An 8,110-nucleotide genomic window follows, 5' to 3' on the forward strand; every position below is an offset into this window, starting at 1 on the left:
AGTGCTAGTGCTAGTGCTAGTGCTAGTGCTAGTGCTAGTGCTAGTGCTAGTGCTAGTGCTAGTGCTAGTGCTAATAAATAGGCGCAATCAATAGATTGTTGTTTTATTAAATTTTATTCAATAAAGACAAGGAATATAAGCAAAGCTTCTTAATTAGTAATTTTACTTGAAAAGTTTTCTATCATTTAAGGTTTTCATTCACGCTGGCACTCGTACTCACACTTGCACTCGCACTCGCATGCATGCCTATTGTACATTTTATATGGAACTGAACAAAACTTGAGCTTACGTGCATTGCGTATACGACACGATTACAATTTCAAAATTAAAAATGATGCGAATATACGTATACAGCAGAAATTAGTTAAATAATTGCATTTTATATAAATAAATAATAGATATGTGATATAAAGAAAAATATTATTAATAACAAAATAAAATAAAAAAAAATTAAAACCGGAAAAAAGTAAAAAAGTGTTGTCAAGCCAACAACACGCGGTGTTCCCAAGCGGTCCCCATCTAAGTACTAACCGCGCCCGACGCTGCTTAATTTCGGTGATCGGACGAGAACCGATGTATTCAACGTGGTATGGTCGCTGGCAAAGAAAGCGTTTCAAAAAATCTACATCTACCAGTATTTTAATCTTATTCTTATTCTTATTCTTATACGTACTACTTACTACGTACTATATATAATATGAAAAATGGAAAATGGAAAATAGAAAATACTCTAAAGCAATTTCCAAAGCTATTTTATTTTATTTTTCATTTCAATTTAAATAAAATAAAATAGAAAAGTTTCTTTTTTCTTCTTCTCTAGTGAAGTTAATATGAACAGAATAGGAAAATTAAACTAAAACTGTTATTGAGCATATCCGTGTTTGTATTTTACATGCTTAATTATGTAGTACTATTGCCTGTAATATTAACTTCAATATTAACTTTAACTTTAACTTAATCTTTAAGGAAGAATAAAATTTTATACATACTTATATTTTTATTAAAAAATTTAACATATGAATGCTAGTGCTACTGCTAGTGCTAGTGCTAGTGCTACTGCTAGTGCTAGTGCTAGTGCTAGTGCTAGTGCTAGTGCTAGTGCTAGTGCTAGTGCTAGTGCTAGTGCTAGTGCTAGTGCTAGTGCTAGTGCTAGTGCTAGTGCTATTGCTAGTGCTAGTGCTAGTGCTAGTGCTAGTGCTAGTGCTAGTGCTAGTGCTAGTGCTAGTGCTAGTGCTAATAAATAGGCGCAATCAATAGATTGTTGTTTTATTAAATTTTATTCAATAAGGACAAGGAATATAAGCAAAGCTTCTTAATTAGTAATTTTACTTGAAAAGTTTTCTATCATTTAAGGTTTTCATTCACGCTGGCACTCGTACTCACACTTGCACTCGCACTCGCATACATGCCTATTGTACATTTTATATGGAACTGAACAAAACTTGTGCTTACGGTGCATTGCGTATACGACACGATTACGATTTTCAAAATTCAAAATTCAAAATTAAAAATGATGCGAGTACACCACGTATACAGCTGAAATTAGTTAAATAATTGCATTTTATATAAATAAATAATAGATATGTGATATAAAGAAAAATATTATTAGTAACAAAAAAGAATAAAACCGCAAAAAAAAGGAAAAAAGTAAAAAAGTGTTGTGAAGCCAACAACACGCGGTGTTCCCAAGCGGTCCCCTATCTAAGTACTAACCGCGCCCGACGCCGCTTAATTTCGGTGATCGGACGAGAACCGATGTATTCAACGTGGTATGGTCGTTGGCAAAGAAAGTGTTTCAAAAAATCTACATCTACCAGTATTTTAATCTTATTCTTATTCTTATTCTTATTCTTATTCTTATTCTTATTCTTATTCTTATTCTTATTCTTATTCTTATTCTTATTCTTATACGTACTACTTACTACGTACTATATATTATATGGAAAATGGAAAATGGAAAATAGAAAATACTCTAAAGCTATTTCCAAAGCTATTTTATTTTATTTTTCATTTCAATTTAAATAAAATAAAATAGAAAAGTTTCTTTTTTCTTCTTCTCTAGTGAAGTTAATATGAACAGAATAGAAAAATTAAACTAAAACTGTTATTGAACATATCCGTGTTTGTATTTTACATGCTTAATTATGTAGTACTATTGCCTGTAATATTAACTTCAATATTAACTTTAACTTTAATTTTATCTTTAAGGAAGAATAAAATTATTATATATACTTATATTTTTATTAAAAAATTTAACATATGAATGCTAGTGCTACTGCTAGTGCTAGTGCTAGTGCTGGTGCTAGTGCTAATAAATAGGCGCAATCAATAGATTGTTGTTTTATTAAATTTTATACAATGAAGACAAGGAATATAAGCAAAGCTTCTTAAATAGTAATTTTACTTGAAAAGTTTTCTAACATTTAAGGTTTTCATTTACGCTGGCACTCGTACTCACACTTGCACTCGCACTCACACTCGCATACATGCCTATTGTACATTTTATATGGAACTGAACAAAACTTGTGCTTACGGTGCATTGCGTATACGACACGATTACGATTTTCAAAATTCAAAATTCAAAATTCAAAATTAAAAATGATGCGAGTACACGTATACAGCAGAAATTAGTTAAATAATTGCGTTTTACATAAATAAATAATAGATAGGTGTATAAAAAAAAATATTATTATTTACAAAATAATATAAAAAAAATTAAAACCGGAAAAAAAAGGAAAAAAGTAAAAAAGTAAAAAAGTGTTGTGAAGCCAACAACACGCGGTGTTCCCAAGCGGTCCCCCATCTAAGTACTAACCGCGCCCGACGCTGCTTAATTTCAGTGAGCGGACGAAAACCGATGTATTCAACGTGGTATGATCGTTGGTAAGAAAGTGTTTCAAAAAATCTACATCTACCAGTATTTTAATCTTATTCTTATTCTTATTCTTATACGTACTACTTACTACGTACTATATATAATATGGAAAATGGAAAATAGAAAATAGAAAATAGAAAATACTCTAAAACTATTTCCAAAGCTATTTTATTTTATTTTTCATTTCAATTTAAATAAAATAAAATAGAAAAGTTTCTTTTTTCTTCTTCTCTAGTGAAGTTAATATGAACAGAATAGAAAAATTAAACTAAAACTGTTATTGAAAATATCCGTGTTTGTATTTTACATGCTTAATTATGTAGTACTATTGCCTGTAATATTAACTTCAATATTAACTTTAACTTTAACTTAATCTTTAAGGAAGAATAAAATTTTATACATACTTATATTTTTATTAAAAAATTTAACATATGAATGCTAGTGCTACTGCTAGTGCTAGTGCTAGTGCTGGTGCTAGTGCTAATAAATAGGCGCAATCAATAGATTGTTGTTTTATTAAATTTTATACAATGAAGACAAGGAATATAAGCAAAGCTTCTTAAATAGTAATTTTACTTGAAAAGTTTTCTATCATTTAAGGTTTTCATTCACGCTGGCACTCGTACTCACACTTGCACTCGCACTCGCATACATGCCTATTGTACATTTTATATGGAACTGAACAAATCTTGTGCTTACGGTGCATTGCGTATACGACACGATTACAATTTCAAAATTCAAAATTAAAAATGATTCGAATATACGTATACAGCAGAAATTAGTTAAATAATTGCATTTTATATAAATAAATAATAGATATGTGATATAAAAAAAAATATTATTAGTAACAAAATAAAATAAAAAAAAATTAAAACCGGAAAAAAAGGAAAAAAGTAAAAAAGTGTTGTGAAGCCAACAACACGCGGTGTTCCCAAGCGGTCCCCCATCTAAGTACTAACCGCGCCCGACGCTGCTTAATTTCGGCGATCGGACGAGAACCGATGTATTCAACGTGGTATGGTCGTTGGCAAAGAAAGTGTTTCAAAAAATCTACATCTACCAGTATTTTAATCTTATTCTTATTCTTATTCTTATACGTACTACTTACTACGTACTATATATTATATGAAAAATGGAAAATGGAAAATAGAAAATACTCTAAAGCAATTTCCAAAGCTATTTTATTTTATTTTTCATTTCAATTTAAATAAAATAAAATAGAAAAGTTTCTTTTTTCTTCTTCTCTAGTGAAGTTAATATGAACAGAATAGGAAAATTAAACTAAAACTGTTATTGAGCATATCCGTGTTTGTATTTTACATGCTTAATTATGTAGTACTATTGCCTGTAATATTAACTTCAATATTAACTTTAACTTTAACTTAATCTTTAAGGAAGAATAAAATTTTATACATACTTATATTTTTATTAAAAAATTTAACATATGAATGCTAGTGCTACTGCTAGTGCTAGTGCTAGTGCTACTGCTAGTGCTAGTGCTAGTGCTAGTGCTAGTGCTAGTGCTAGTGCTAGTGCTAGTGCTAGTGCTAGTGCTAGTGCTAGTGCTAGTGCTAGTGCTAGTGCTAGTGCTATTGCTAGTGCTAGTGCTAGTGCTAGTGCTAGTGCTAGTGCTAGTGCTAGTGCTAGTGCTAGTGCTAATAAATAGGCGCAATCAATAGATTGTTGTTTTATTAAATTTTATTCAATAAGGACAAGGAATATAAGCAAAGCTTCTTAATTAGTAATTTTACTTGAAAAGTTTTCTATCATTTAAGGTTTTCATTCACGCTGGCACTCGTACTCACACTTGCACTCGCACTCGCATGCATGCCTATTGTACATTTTATATGGAACTGAACAAAACTTGAGCTTACGTGCATTTCGTATACGACACGATTACAATTTCAAAATTAAAAATGATGCGAATATACGTATACAGCAGAAATTAGTTAAATAATTGCATTTTATATAAATAAATAATAGATATGTGATATAAAGAAAAATATTATTAGTAACAAAATAAAATAAAAAAAAATTAAAACCGCAAAAAAAAGGAAAAAAGTGTTGTGGAGCCAACAACACGCGGTGTTCCCAAGCGGTCCCCCATCTAAGTACTAACCGCGCCCGACGCTGCTTAATTTCGGTGATCGGACGAGAACCGATGTATTCAACGTGGTATGGTCGTTGGCAAAGAAAGCGTTTCAAAAAATCTACATCTACCAGTATTTTAATCTTATTCTTATTCTTATTCTTATTCTTATTCTTATACGTACTAGTTACTACGTACTATATATAATATGGAAAATGGAAAATGGAAAATAGAAAATACTCTAAAGCTATTTCCAAAGCTATTTTATTTTATTTTTCATTTCAATTTAAATAAAATAGAAAAGTTTCTTTTTTCTTCTTCTCTAGTGAAGTTAATATGAACAGAATAGAAAAATTAAACTAAAACTGTTATTGAACATATCCGTGTTTGTATTTTACATGCTTAATTATGTAGTACTATTGCCTGTAACATTAACTTTAACTTTAACTTAATCTTTAAGGAAGAATAAAATTATTATACATACTTATATTTTTATTAAAAAATTTAACATATGAATGTTAGTGCTACTGCTAGTGCTAGTGCTAGTGCTAGTGCTACTGCTAGTGCTAGTGCTAGTGCTAGTGCTAGTGCTAGTGCTAGTGCTAATAAATAGGCGCAATCAATAGATTGTTGTTTTATTAAATTTTATTCAATAAAGACAAGGAATATAAGCAAAGCTTCTTAAATAGTAATTTTACTTGAAAAGTTTTCTATCATTTAAGGTTTTCATTTACGCTGGCACTCGTAAACACTTGCACTCGCACTCGCATACATGCCTATTGTACATTTTATATGGAACTGAACAAAACTTGTGCTTACGGTGCATAGCGTATACGACACGATTACGATTTTCAAAATTCAAAATTCAAAATTAAAAATGATGCGAGTACACCACGTATACAGCAGAAATTAGTTAAATAATTGCATTTTATATAAATAAATAATAGATATGTGATATAAAGAAAAATAGTATTAGTAACAAAATAAAATAAAAAAAAATTAAAACCGCAAAAAAAAGGAAAAAAGTAAAAAAGTGTTGTGAAGCCAACAACACGCGGTGTTCCCAAGCGGTCCCCCATCTAAGTACTAACCGCGCCCGACGCTGCTTAATTTCGGTGATCGGACGAGAACCGATGTATTCAACGTGGTATGGTCGTTGGCAAAGAAAGTGTTTCAAAAAATCTACATCTACCAGTATTTTAATCTTATTCTTATTCTTATTCTTATTCTTATTCTTATTCGTACTACTTACTACGTACTATATATAATATGGAAAATGGAAAATAGAAAATAGAAAATAGAAAATACTCTAAAACTATTTTCAAAGCTATTTTATTTTATTTTTCATTTCAATTTAAATAAAATAAAATAGAAAAGTTTCTTTTTTCTTCTTCTCTAGTGAAGTTAATATGAACAGAATAGAAAAATTAAACTAAAACTGTTATTGAACATATCCGTGTTTGTATTTTACATGCTTAATTATGTAGTACTATTGCCTGTAATATTAACTTCAATATTAACTTTAACTTTAATTTTATCTTTAAGGAAGAATAAAATTATTATATATACTTATATTTTTATTAAAAAATTTAACATATGAATGCTAGTGCTACTGCTAGTGCTAGTGCTAGTGCTGGTGCTAGTGCTATGTAGTGCTAGTGCTAGTGGCTAGTGCTAGTGCTATGCTTAGTGCTATGTAGTGCTATCTAGTGCTAGTGCTAGTGCTACTGCTAGTGCTAGTGCTAGTGCTAGTGCTAGTGCTAGTGCTAGTGCTAGTGCTAGTGCTAGTGCTAGTGCTAGTGCTAGTGCTAGTGCTAGTGCTAGTGCTAGTGCTATTGCTAGTGCTAGTGCTAGTGCTAGTGCTAGTGCTAGTGCTAGTGCTAGTGCTAGTGCTAGTGCTAGTGCTAGTGCTAATAAATAGGCGCAATCAATAGATTGTTGTTTTATTAAATTTTATTCAATAAGGACAAGGAATATAAGCAAAGCTTCTTAATTAGTAATTTTACTTGAAAAGTTTTCTATCATTTAAGGTTTTCATTCACGCTGGCACTCGTACTCACACTTGCACTCGCACTCGCATGCATGCCTATTGTACATTTTATATGGAACTGAACAAAACTTGAGCTTACGGTGCATTGCGTATACGACACGATTACAATTTCAAAATTAAAAATGATGCGAATATACGTATACAGCAGAAATTAGTTAAATAATTGCATTTTATATAAATAAATAATAGATATGTGATATAAAGAAAAATATTATTAGTAACAAAATAAAATAAAAAAAAATTAAAACCGCAAAAAAAAGGAAAAAAGTAAAAAAGTGTTGTGATGCCAACAACACGCGGTGTTCCCAAGCGGTCCCCATCTAAGTACTAACCGCGCCCGACGCTGCTTAATTTCGGTGATCGGACGAGAACCGATGTATTCAACGTGGTATGGTCGCTGGCGAAGAAAGTGTTTCAAAAAATCTACATCTACCAGTATTTTAATCTTATTCTTATTCTTATTCTTATACGTACTACTTACTACGTACTATATATTATATGAAAAATGGAAAATAGAAAATACTCTAAAGCAATTTCCAAAGCTAAAATAAAATAGAAAAGTTTCTTTTTTCTTCTTCTCTAGTGAAGTTAATATGAACAGAATAGGAAAATTAAACTAAAACTGTTATTGAACATATCCGTGTTTGTATTTTACATGCTTAATTATGTAGTACTATTGCCTGTAATATTAACTTTAACTTTAACTTAATCTTTAAGGAAGAATAAAATTATTATACATACTTATATTTTTATTAAAAAATTTAACATATGAATGCTAGTGCTACTGCTAGTGCTACTGCTAGTGCTACTGCTAGTGCTACTGCTAGTGCTACTGCTACTGCTAGTGCTAGTGCTATTGCTAGTGCTAGTGCTAATAAATAGGCGCAATCAATAGAATGTTGTTTTATTAAATTTTATTCAATAAAGACAAGGAATATAAGCAAAGCTTCTTAAATAGTAATTTTACTTGAAAAGTTTTCTATCATTTAAGGTTTTCATTTACGCTGGCACTCGTACTCACACTTGCACTCGCACTCGCATACATGCCTATTGTACATTTTATATGGAACTGAACAAAACTTGTGCTTACGGTGCA

General features: G+C 30.6%; 4 non-coding genes and 3 pseudogenes across 4 annotated transcripts; all 7 read right to left on the bottom strand.

Moving 5' to 3' along the window:
• Positions 1 to 483: 483 nt before the first annotated feature.
• LOC119664400 lies at positions 484 to 601 on the bottom strand (annotated as a pseudogene).
• Positions 602 to 1,664: 1,063 nt separating this feature from the next.
• Positions 1,665 to 1,783, bottom strand: LOC119664399. The gene has a single exon (XR_005251193.1). It is a non-coding gene; the product is annotated as a 5S ribosomal RNA (ribosomal RNA).
• A 983-nt stretch (positions 1,784 to 2,766) lies between these two features.
• On the bottom strand, positions 2,767 to 2,885 carry LOC119664396 (annotated as a pseudogene).
• Positions 2,886 to 3,785: 900 nt separating this feature from the next.
• On the bottom strand, positions 3,786 to 3,904 carry LOC119664398. Its single transcript, XR_005251192.1, has one exon. It is a non-coding gene; the product is annotated as a 5S ribosomal RNA (ribosomal RNA).
• Positions 3,905 to 4,945: 1,041 nt separating this feature from the next.
• LOC119664394 lies at positions 4,946 to 5,064 on the bottom strand. The gene has a single exon (XR_005251190.1). It is a non-coding gene; the product is annotated as a 5S ribosomal RNA (ribosomal RNA).
• Positions 5,065 to 6,006: 942 nt separating this feature from the next.
• Positions 6,007 to 6,125, bottom strand: LOC119664397. Its single transcript, XR_005251191.1, has one exon. It is a non-coding gene; the product is annotated as a 5S ribosomal RNA (ribosomal RNA).
• Positions 6,126 to 7,298: 1,173 nt separating this feature from the next.
• Positions 7,299 to 7,416, bottom strand: LOC119664395 (annotated as a pseudogene).
• Between the last annotated feature and the right edge of the window lie 694 nt (positions 7,417 to 8,110).

This window comes from Teleopsis dalmanni, unplaced genomic scaffold (assembly GCF_002237135.1).
Source record: "Teleopsis dalmanni isolate 2A unplaced genomic scaffold, ASM223713v2 unscaffolded_contig_1891, whole genome shotgun sequence".
NCBI lineage: Eukaryota > Metazoa > Arthropoda > Insecta > Diptera > Diopsidae > Teleopsis > Teleopsis dalmanni.